Raw genomic sequence first — 11242 nt, 5'->3', positions numbered from 1 at the left:
AAAGTCACCCTCCTAGGGAAGACCATCTTCCTCTACACCTTGGCCTTTGCTTACAGGTCATCACCTGGGTGGAGGTGAGCAGGGTTGCCATGCATCCCTAAGATGATGTCAAATGTGCTTGTAAAGTAATATGTGCTTTTGGTCCTCACAGAGATTATTTCAACTCCTCAGATAATCCAAGATAAAGAGTGGATTGGTTTTTAGAAGCTACTAAATTACACACTTTAGTCCTGCTGAGATGGAACAACCCCCCTCTCCCTTTTAGGGGCCTGCAAACCCACAAGCATGGAAATAAGAAAAATCCCAAAGTTCCTTTAAGAGAAATTACAGGCATCTAGGTAGCCCAAGAGGTAATTAAGTAACTCGTTTAACAAGAATAGTAGCTTAAGAATAATAGCCAAGGGACTTAAAGGTCCAGAGATGTTTGTTTTCCCCATAGAAACTAAAGATAATGTCTTAACATATGTCCCTGAGTTACCTTTCAGAAGCTTGGACCCCCTGAGGGCCCCCACTGAATGGATCAGCTGGCATAGAGACCCCGGATGAGGAAGAAACAAACTAAAGTTCAGCTATTGTCCTTTGTTCTAAGTTTCTTTGTGAGGGTCTTCGAGAAAGTCACTCTCTCTAGCAAGTTAACATTTTTCTACTGACTCCCTATTTTTTTTAATTTTACTTTAAGTTCTGGGATACATGTACAGAATGTGCAGGTTTGTTACATAGGTATACACGTGCCATGGTGGTTTGCTGCACCCATCAACCCCTCATCTAGGTTTTAAGCCCCACAGGCATTAAGTATTTGTCCTAATGCTCTCCCTCCCCCTACCTCCCAACCCCCAACAGGCCCCGATGTGTGAAGTTCCCCTTGTCTTTATAGTAGCATGTGTCTTTACAGTAGAATGATTTATAATCCTTTGGGTATTGCTGCTGACGCCCTAATGTTTAAACAAAGCTTCTCTTACTTAACTAATTGCAAATCAGATCTTGGTATCTACCCATGATCTGTGAGCCCCCATTCAAGATGTCCCATACTTTTAAGCTTATACCAATGTGTAACCTGTGTTTATTGATTTAGGATTTTGCCTGTAGCTTCTGTTTTCCTGAAACTTGCCCCTGCCTTTAAAAACCCTTGCCTGCGAGCCATCCAGAAGGCCAGATCTTGAGCAGTTAGCTGCCTGGTCGTCTTCGCTTAGCGCTCTGCAGTAAACACCCTCCTTTCTACCATGGCAGAAAGCTTGGTGTGGGTATCTGGTTTTTATTGTGCAGGGAGAGTGACCCCCCAGTTTGGTTCTATAACACTGCCACTGTGTCTGGCAGACTAGAAATATTAGTTCTTTGAAGGGAAGCCTGCAAAGCAGGGACAAAGGCCGCATTGGCGGTAGAAAGGCATTGCATAAATTCCCAGTCACCAGCTTGGACCCTAGTCCATTCTGTTCTCTTTAATCTTTTTTTTTTTTGGGAGGGGTGCGAGATGGGGTAAGAAGCTTCCAGTAGAAACCAGAAAACCTGCTAGACAAATTCTAAAAGAGTTCTTAATATTCTCCACTTCTTTCTGCCTTTGTTCTTCAGTTTTCCTGCATCTCTTTTTCCGTCTTTGTCTCTCTGCCTGGTCTCGTCTTCTCTCCCAAGGCTGTCTTAATAACCTCAGGTGCACAGTAGTTTGTCATGCGTCTAGCAGTGGTACAGCAGGAAACAGCTTGGTGGGACCCCCCTGTCTATCTGAGGGTGAACCATTCACTACTGTGGCTCTGGGACCAGGCGGGATAGAGTGAGATGAGTGAGGCACTCTACTGGGGGCAAACATTTTAAAGGCACCAAAAATACTCAGTCGTCAATATTTTAATGCAATATTAAAAAAATAGTTAATGTGAGATTTCCATGGTGAGCAAAATATGAAAAATTTAAATAAGGACAGGATCAGTGCCAGCGCACTGATTTTTTAATTTATTTTATTGCAACCTGAGGGAAAAGGAAAAATCTGTAATATCAATTCTGTCTTTACTTAGGATTTTGATATTTTGTTTATCATGGGTTTTTTGGGGGATTAAATCTGCCACAAGGGCGCTGTAGAGCTGAGCCTCCGTGGGAACTGCCATTCCACAACGGTAGGATGTGCTTCCATAAAAGGGCTGGGCCCAGCAAAGACCCACCCATTGCAAGCTACAAGGTGCAGCGGTAGAGGCGGCCCAGATGGAATTCCCATGGGGCTGCGGAGGGGAGAAGGCTGACCCTGAGAATGAGGGCCAGAGAAGAGGGTGAGTGCGGCCCCTCTTCAGGGCAGGAAGTCCTGCTGGACGCCCGCGTGGTGGTCCCCGAGACTCGCTCAGGGCCACGTGGGAGGAGAGGCTGCAGCCCACGCGTGAAGAAACTGGGACGTCGCTTTGCACAAGTGGACAGTGGTGGTCTCGAGGCGCTCCGGCTGTGGTCTCGAGGCGCTCCGGCTGTGTGCCAAGCCACCTGTGGCTCCGGGCGTCTGGAGAACCACGGCCCAGAAGGAGCCTACTGTTCGGGAGGGTGGGCCTGGGGACACACACGCGTAGTCCTCTGTGGGGGTAGAGACCAGAGCTGTCCTCTCGCACCCGCACCCACACAATCTCCCTCAGCAACTAAACCCTGCGCGGGCACGTCCGCAGGGCTGAGGCTGGCAGCGAATTCCATCTCTCTCTAGGGTCTCTTCTGCCAGGCCTTTCCCTCTGGAGCCATCTAGGGTAGGGCGGTCAGAGTTCCCAGGACCAAGCCGCTGCTGTGGTTTCCACTGGGGCCTGCTCTCCTTGTACCCCTCTCTCTGCCTCCCATCTCGGCCTGTTCCCTAAGGCTGCTCCTGCGGGACCCTGTTGTCCAGCCCCAGCTCTGTGCTGAAGGGGGCTCAGGCAGCCACTGTCATGTTTGTGGCCCTACCCAACACGCTGCCCTGGAGGGTCTTCAGAACCTCTTTGTTGGCCCAGAAGAGCCCACACTCACCTCCCTTCACCCAGGATCCCCTTGTCCTGGGAGCGCCACCCCACAGACCACTCACTCTTATCCCTCCCTCCAGACCCCCACACAGGGAGGCACAGGAGAGTCCCAGACAAGCCCGGCCATGCCATGGAGCACAGTGCTGCTGTGCCCACTTGGGTGCAGGGGTTTTATTTGGGAGGTGATCCCAAAGGAAGCAGGAGAGAGGAAATGGGGCAGAGGGCAACAGGAAAGGAGGCAAGAACAATATAAGGTAGGACTTTGAGGTCACCACTGTGGGCAATGGGGCCACTTCCAAGTATTGTTCCCTGAAAGGCCAGGCGCCTTCTACCGGGTCCCGTCCACCACTGGTTGGGGTGGGCCCCAGGAGGCATCAAGGACTTGGGGAAGGTGCACAGACTCACAGCTGTTCCTGCTCATTCCTTAGGTCTCAGGGCCTCCTCCACCTGGCTGAGACCTGGAGTGCCCACTCTGCACTTGGAGCTTCCTCATGCTGGGTTGTTTCCACACATGAGCACCGGTGGACAGGATCACAGGTCTTCTCTCACCTTCCTCTTGTCTCCACCGTAGCTCATGGTCTGGCACACAGATTGGCCCGCATCAGGCCTGCAGGAACTGCTTTTCAGATAAAAGTGTTAACGCATAGAGGACACTTTTCTTCTCTTTTGCCAACTCTTATTGGTCAGTAGTGGCTACTTGGAGGAATGTGTTAGGTGAGATTCTGAGGCTGGATTCAGGCTTGGCAGAGAAGAATGTCTCTCATGGAGGGCCCTGCTGGTGGCAGCACTCATGTCCCCGCTGACATTTCTCAAAGTTAGACTTTCTCTAAAGGGAGGCAGTTTTTTAGACACTAGAATGTCTTAGGACTTGTCTAAGGAATCAGCGCAGTCTAGTGAACATGCTTGGAATGTAGGTTTTTGTGACAAAGGGAAGAAGCCCCTTACAATGGTGATTGCCTATTAGATTCTAGAAACTGTGCTAGGTTTTTGACATGGTTTCTCATTTAATCTCCACAGCATCCCCAGAAGTTCATGTTATTTCCGTTTGTCTTGATGACTAAGTTGAGACTCAGAGATGTTGAGTAAGATGTTACCCAAGATCACACAGTTATGAAGCTGATGTTCTCATCACATCACTATTCCTTGCAGGCAAACCTCTGCAAGCACAAGCATGAGACCAGTCAGCAGTCTGGGGAGTGTACGTGGAGGGTTTACTCTATCGCACCCAATGACATAAACAGGGGCAGAGAGACCCAAACGCTGCAAGCGCCAAGAGAAAAGATAATTCAGTCTCAGCTGGTGATCAGAGAAAGCTTCCTGGAGGAAGCAGAGCATGAGGAGAGCGTAGAATGGAGAAAAATGGTTGGCATTTGGGTAGCAAGAGAGTAGGGGATGGACATATTGGGAGGGGCACGGCCCTGGTCAGAGGGAGATAGCCCTGGGAATCGAACAGGCATGTTGGTGACCAGTGTGGATGGCCTGAAGTTTGGTGGAGGAGCTGAGCCTCAAAGCACAGATGGTTGGGGACCTGTAGAACCGGATTTGGTAGTGAGACAGAGCTGGAGCAGGCACAGAGGCAGTGTGGCGGCTGCAGGGTTTAGAGGCATTCATCAGGGAGTACTACCTGCAGATATGGGATGAAAGGACAGGAGCCTCAGCAAGGGCTCTCGTGAAGGGTGTGGTGGGCTGGGATGTGTGTTCACCCTCACATACGTGCCTACCTCCCTGAGCCCTCCTACGTAAGGGAGCTGTGACCTTGCACAGGCCAGGTGAACTCCTCTAAAGGCTGATGCTTCCTGAACTGCAAGGGTGGAAGTTACTTTCAGCTCCCTGCATTCATTGTTAACTGTGAAGGATGTTAACCAGGGCTGTTATTTACATCAGATGATAATCAATAAACCCCATGAGGGAGCCTGCAGGGGAAGTCACCAGCCTGTGGGGGCTCCACGGTGAGCCCAACCTACCACTTTAATTTCGTACTTCTGTAGAGTGATTTCTTGAAGATTTCTTAAGTGACTGCCTAAACCCCTAGTCACAGAAGGTGTTTCAGTTGCCAGTGGCCAAAATCCCAACTCAGCAGCTTTTCAGGAGCAGGGGATTGATTTGCCTGGGCGTTAGGCTCAGTTCCCTAGTACCCACGTCCATTCTGTGTGAGCCTCTTGGCTCTGCTTTCTTCTATCCATGCTGGGAGCCACCCTCAGGCTGGCCTTGAACTCCTGACCTCGTGATTCACCCACCTTGGCCTCCCAAAGTGCTGGGATTACAGGTGTGAGCCACTGCGTTATCACCTTTAACTCAAAACAGTCAATATGCTGTAGCAACATATTTTGGGGTGGCATGTTCTTTGTTTTTTTTTGGTGGGGGGTGTTTCTCTGTTGTCCAGGTTGGAGTGCAGTGGTACAACCATGGCTCACTGCAACCTCAATCTCCTGGGCTCAAGCGATCCTTCTGCCTCAGCCTCCCAAGTAGCTGGGACCACAGACACACACCACCACGCCTGGCTAATTTGTGATGGCATGTTCCTGACTCCTTCACTCTCTTTGCTTCTCCACCTCTCTGCTACTGTCTCTGCCACTCTGTTTTTCTGTCTCTTTGTGTCTCTGTCTGTTTCTGTCTCTTGGTCTCTCCCTGTCTCTTTCTCTCTTATCCATCTCTCTCAGTCTCTCTGTCAGACTCTCTCTGTCTCTCGGTCTTTCTCTGTCTCTTGGTCTCTCTCTGTCTTTCAGTCTCTCAGTCTCTCTCTTTCTCTCTCTGTATGCATCTCTCTCAATCTCTTTCTCTCTGTATCTGTCTCTCTGTCTCCCAAAAACACACACTTGTTTTCTCTGCTCCTCCACACATGTAGGGACACATGGCTGCTCAGCCCAGATACGACTCACTTCCTAGGACATGTTTAGCAGAACTAGAATAGAGTGGTCAAGCTGAGTAGACTAATGTTTAGCAGTGAGAAGAACTCGGGAAACATGCTGCTTGGATTTTGACCCTCAGTCTAGCACTTACTAGCTGTACAGCCTTGCACATGTTACCTATTTATAACTTCTCTGACCAAGTGGTGAGAACAATAACACTTATCTCACAGGGGTTTTGTGATGATTAGATTATGACAGTAATTTAAAAGAGAACCCGGCAGTGGTAAGTACACTGATAATGTTCACAAATCTTATTCTTATTCTTCACCTTCTTGCCATCGTTGTTGCCATCTCTGAATTCCAACGTCAGTTTCTGAGAATCAGAGTCTGAGTGGCTCAGGTTATACTGGACTGTATGTTTGGTATATTTGGTGCAGTTGGCTGAACAAAAGCCAACACTGGAGAGCCACCATGGCCCACCCACGAGCATGCATGGGGGTGGAGTGGGGAGACAGGTGGATCTCTGGAAAGGCAGGGATGGGTTGAACAGCAACCCAAAGATGGCTCTGAGATCCAGGGTCACCAATTATCCCAGTTTGCCTGGGACTGAGGGGTTTCCCTGGAAATGAGACTGTCAGTGCCAAAATAAAGAAAGTCCTGGGAAACTGGGAAGGTTGGTCACTCTATAAGTCAAAACCGATTTTGATGACTTCCAGATGGGGTCAGTGTGCCCGGTAAAATGTGTGTTGATGAAATCTCTTTTGAAATCCCTGGAGGAGGGTGAAAAGGTGGATGAGGCCATTTTGCAAGTCTTTTGCAATGTGTCCTAGGCTGCTCCCACCTAGGGAGGTTTGAGTCCACCACCCCTCTTCCCTGCCACTCCCCAGCCCTGACCTTGCTTGCTGCTGACATTGGTTAGCTTTTCCAATACTTCTGTAACTGGCAAAAAGGTCTGGCTGCTTGCCGCTTGTAAAAAGGAGCCAATGTAACACGAGTGAGGTGTGATAAAAAGAGAATGAGTTTTATTATCCATGCTAGCATGGGGAGGAGTGAATGAAATTCTTTCCAAAATTGTCCACTCTTCAGTTTGTGGAGGGAATGCGGTGCTTTTTAAAGAGAGGGTTTGGAATGAGAGGCGGGGGCGGGGTGGGGGGCGGGGGCTAGGAGGTGCCAGCTGGCATGATCCACTTCTATGGCTCAACTTGAATTACTGTTTTATCTGGTGAAGGGGCCAGCACCATCATGGCTGGGGGTGTCTGGTCCATATCAGGATCTGGCCGCTGAAGCTTCTACAGGAATATATGACCGGATAAGTGAGTATGGTGTGTATTTAACAAGCATCTAGGTAAATAAATGCGCATAAGACAGAGGAGCATAGAGTGGGAAAAGAAACGGAGGGAAGGTTCACAGCACATTCCCAGGCTGTATTTCAAGATGAAAGATAAGGCATATGCAGTTTGTCTCAAAGTTATATCTTGAAACTGGGGGAGGGGAGGAGGAAAGGGAAAAGGAAAAAGTTTTAAAACATGGTTTGAGGCTAAGCTGCTCAGTTACACCTGCAGTGTGTCAGCTGTCTCCCAATGCCAGCGCCATGACTAAGAAGGTCTTTCCCACCTCCTGAAACTTCTCCTTCCACTGACCTGCCACAGCACATGAAATTTGACTATTTTCTTCTTTGGTTTAATGCACTCAAGACTGAATTAAGATTCAAGTGTTTTATGGAAGGCAGAGTGCATTAAGCTGTTATGGCTCATTAGGGTCTTAGCCTGGATAACTTCATTGGATTAGTCAGTCCCTGAGCAGTGCTACAGTCTGGGGCACAGAAGATTGATGCTTGGAAGGGAGAGGGGAAAACTGCAGCAAGAGGCTGACCCAGCCTGAAGATCAGGGCCCTAGTGGTGCCAAGGCAGGAGTGGGTGGTGCAGCCCCAGTGCAGGGAAGGCAAGGGGAGGAGGCAAGTACTGTCTTCCCCAGTCAGCTGTCCAGTCTGTGCTCAACTGAAAGTGCTTACTTCTTCCCTATCCAGGGGAAACTGGTTGAGAACTTGGACAACTTTTTAAAGAGTTAGGAAGAAAAGGATGGGGCTGAGAATGGCCTGGACTTTGGGGCTGGTATGGAACATCCCGAATGCATCTCTAAGGAAAACTGACTTTCAGGAGTTGCTTCTTTTCTGAGTCTGGTTTTTTTTTTTTTTTTTTTCCCGTATCCATGTATGGTGGGCAGGGGACATTGGGACATGAAGAGGGGAGTTATGTGATATATTCACTCATTCACCAACTCCCTCACTTGCCCACTGATGGAACTATTTTTAAGCAAAATGACACTTTAAAAATAAGCTTATAAGACTGACCAAGAAAAAAGGAGAGATGACTCAAATTACTAAAATCAGTAATGAAAGTGGGAACATTACTACCCATTCTACAGAAATAAAAAGGATTATAAGAGAGTACTATGAACAATTGTATGCCAACAAATTGGATAATCTAGATGAAATGAACAAATTTCTAGAAACATAAAACCTACAAAGGCTGAATTACAAAGAAACAAAAAATCTGAAAAGACCTATAACTAGTAAGAAGGTTGAATCAATAATCAAAAATCTCCTGATAAAGAAAAGTTGTGGATCTGATGGCTTCACTGCTAACTCTACCCAGCATTTAATAAACTAATGTCTATTATTCTCAAACTTTCCCAACAAATTGAAGAGGAAGGAACACTTTCTCACTCATTTTGTGAGGCCAACATTGCCCAGGTACCAAAGCCAGACAAAGCTATGAACATTGATGTAAAAATCTTTAGCAAAATACTAGAAAATTGAATTCAGCAGCATATTAAAAGGATTATACACTATAACCAAATGTGATTCATACCCGGAATGTAAGGATGGTTCAACCTGTGAAAACTGATCAGTGTAAAACACCACATTAACACAACAAAGGAAAAAAAATGACATGGTCATCTCAGTTGATGCTGAAGCAGCATTTGACAGAATTCAACACTTACAATAAAAAGAAGCAGCACTCTAGGAATAGAAGGAAACCATCTCAACATAAGAAAAGCCACGTATGAAAACTGAGGCAACATCATGCTTAGTGGTAAAAGACTGAAAACTTCTTCTAAGATAAGGAACAAGGCAATAATGCCCACTTTTGCCACTTTTTTCAATGTATTACTGGAAGTGCTAGCTAAACAATTAGGCAAGACGAAGAAATAAAAGGCATCCAAATCTGAAAGAAGTACAGTGATCTCTGTTCACAGATGATCTGATCATAGATCTAGAAAGCCCTAAAGTTCCACAAAACACTTTGAGAACTAACAAGTGAATTCAGCAAAGTAGCAGGATACAAAATCAACAAGCAAGAATCAGTTGCATTTCTGCACACTCACAATGAACAATCTGAAAAGGAAATTAAGAAAAGATCCTACATACAATATTATCAAAAGTATAAAATACTTAGGAATTAACTTATCCAAGGATGTGAAAGACTTGTACAATGAAAACTACAAGACATTGCTGGAATAAATTAAAGAATACAAAAATAAATAGAAAGGCATCCCATGTTTGTGGATTGGAAGACTTTTATTGTTGAGATGTCAATATTACTGAAAGTGATCTACAAATTCAGCGCAATCCCCATAAAAATCCCAACAAATTTTTGCAGAAATAGCAAAATATATCCTGAAATTCATATGGAAACTCAAGAAAAGCCAAATAGCCAAAACTGTCTTGAAAAAGAAGCAGAACTTTGGACTCACACTTCTTGATTTCAAAATTTACTAAAAGCTACAATAACCAGAACTATGGTACTGGATAAAGATAGGCATAGATCAATGAAACAGAATAGAGAGGTCGGGAATAAATCCTTGCATAAATGGTCAAATTAGTTTCTACAAGTGTGCCGAAACCATTTAATAGGTAGTGGACAATCTTTTCAACAAATGGTGCTGGGAAAACTGGATATCCACACGCAAAAGAATGAAGTTGGACCCTTATCTAACCATATATACAAAAATTAACTCAAAATAGATCAAAGAGCTAAATGTAAGAGCTATAACTATGAAACTCTTAGGAGAAAACATATGGCAAAAGCTTAATGAAACTGGATTTAGCAATAATTTCTTGGATATAACACTAAAGACATAGGCAATAATAATAAAAACAGACAAATTGGATCTCATAAAAATTTTGAAAATTTGTGCATCAAATGATGCAATCAACAGACTAAAAGGACAATGCAAAGAATGATAGAAAATATTTGCAAATCACATATCTAATAAGGGATTAATGTTTAGAATATCTAGAGGACTCCTAAAACTTCACAACAACCTCAAAAAAACCCAGTTCAAAAATGGGCAAAGGATTTTGTTATGAAAGAACTGAATCTGCTGGCACTGTGGTCTTGGACTTTCCAGAATTGTGAGGAATAAACATTTGTTTTTTAAGCCACCCAGTCTATGATATTTTTGTTACAGCAGCCCAGCAGCTAAGACTGACTTGAATAGACATTTCTCCAAGGACGATGCTAAGACCGACTTGAAAAGACATTTCTCCAAGGAAGATGCTAAGGCCGACTTGAATAGACATTTCTCCAAGGAAGATATACAAATGGTCAATAAACACATGAAAAGATGCTAAACATCACTGAATGTTAGGGAAATGCAAGTTAAAGCCACAAAAAGATACCACCTCACACCCAGTAGGATGGCTACTCCATATCTATCTATCTATCTATCTATCTATCTATCTATCTATCTATCTATCTATCATCTATCTATCTATCTATCTATCTATCTATCTATCTATCTATCTATCATCTATCTATCATCTATCATCTATCTATCATCTATCTATCTATCATCTATCTATCATCTATCTATCTATCTATCTATCTATCTATCTATCTATCTATCTATCATCTATCTATCATCTATCTATCATCTCACGAGACAATAAAAGTATTAGTGAAGACGTGGAAAAATTGGAACCCTTGTGCATTGCTAGTGGGAATGTAAAATGGGGCAGTTGTCATGGAAAACAGGATGGCAGTTCCTCAAAAAACTAAAAACTATAGTAGAGTTACTATTATGATCCAGCAATTGTACGTTTGGGTAGATACCCAAAAAAATTGAAAGCATGGTCTTGAACAGACATTGTACACCCACCTTCATAGCAGCGTTACTGACAGTAGCCAAAAGGTGGAAGAAACCACTGAACTGTATACTTAAAAATGGCTAAGATGATACATTTTGTATTATGTGAATTTTGTGATAGTTAAAAATATGAGAAACAGGAATAATCTGGGATTTGTTATTCAGATTGTTTGAGGATACGCCTTAGGCTTTCTAGAACCACAGGTTTGTAAGTCTCAGCTTTCCGCCAGAGGTAATACTCAGTGGTGTATCATTTCTTTCTTCTCCTCCTTCCCCTTCCTCCTTTTTGTC

General features: G+C 44.8%; 1 non-coding gene across 1 annotated transcript; it reads right to left on the bottom strand.

The window, feature by feature from the left end:
- Nucleotides 1-1476: 1476 nt before the first annotated feature.
- On the bottom strand, nt 1477-1538 carry LOC116463064 (U7 small nuclear RNA). The gene has a single exon (XR_004246537.1). It is a non-coding gene; the product is annotated as a U7 small nuclear RNA (small nuclear RNA).
- Between the last annotated feature and the right edge of the window lie 9704 nt (nt 1539-11242).

This window comes from Hylobates moloch, unplaced genomic scaffold (assembly GCF_009828535.3).
Source record: "Hylobates moloch isolate HMO894 unplaced genomic scaffold, HMol_V3 SCAFFOLD_24, whole genome shotgun sequence".
NCBI classification, from domain to species: domain Eukaryota; kingdom Metazoa; phylum Chordata; class Mammalia; order Primates; family Hylobatidae; genus Hylobates; species Hylobates moloch.
This window is presented reverse-complemented; position numbering and strand designations above follow the sequence as displayed.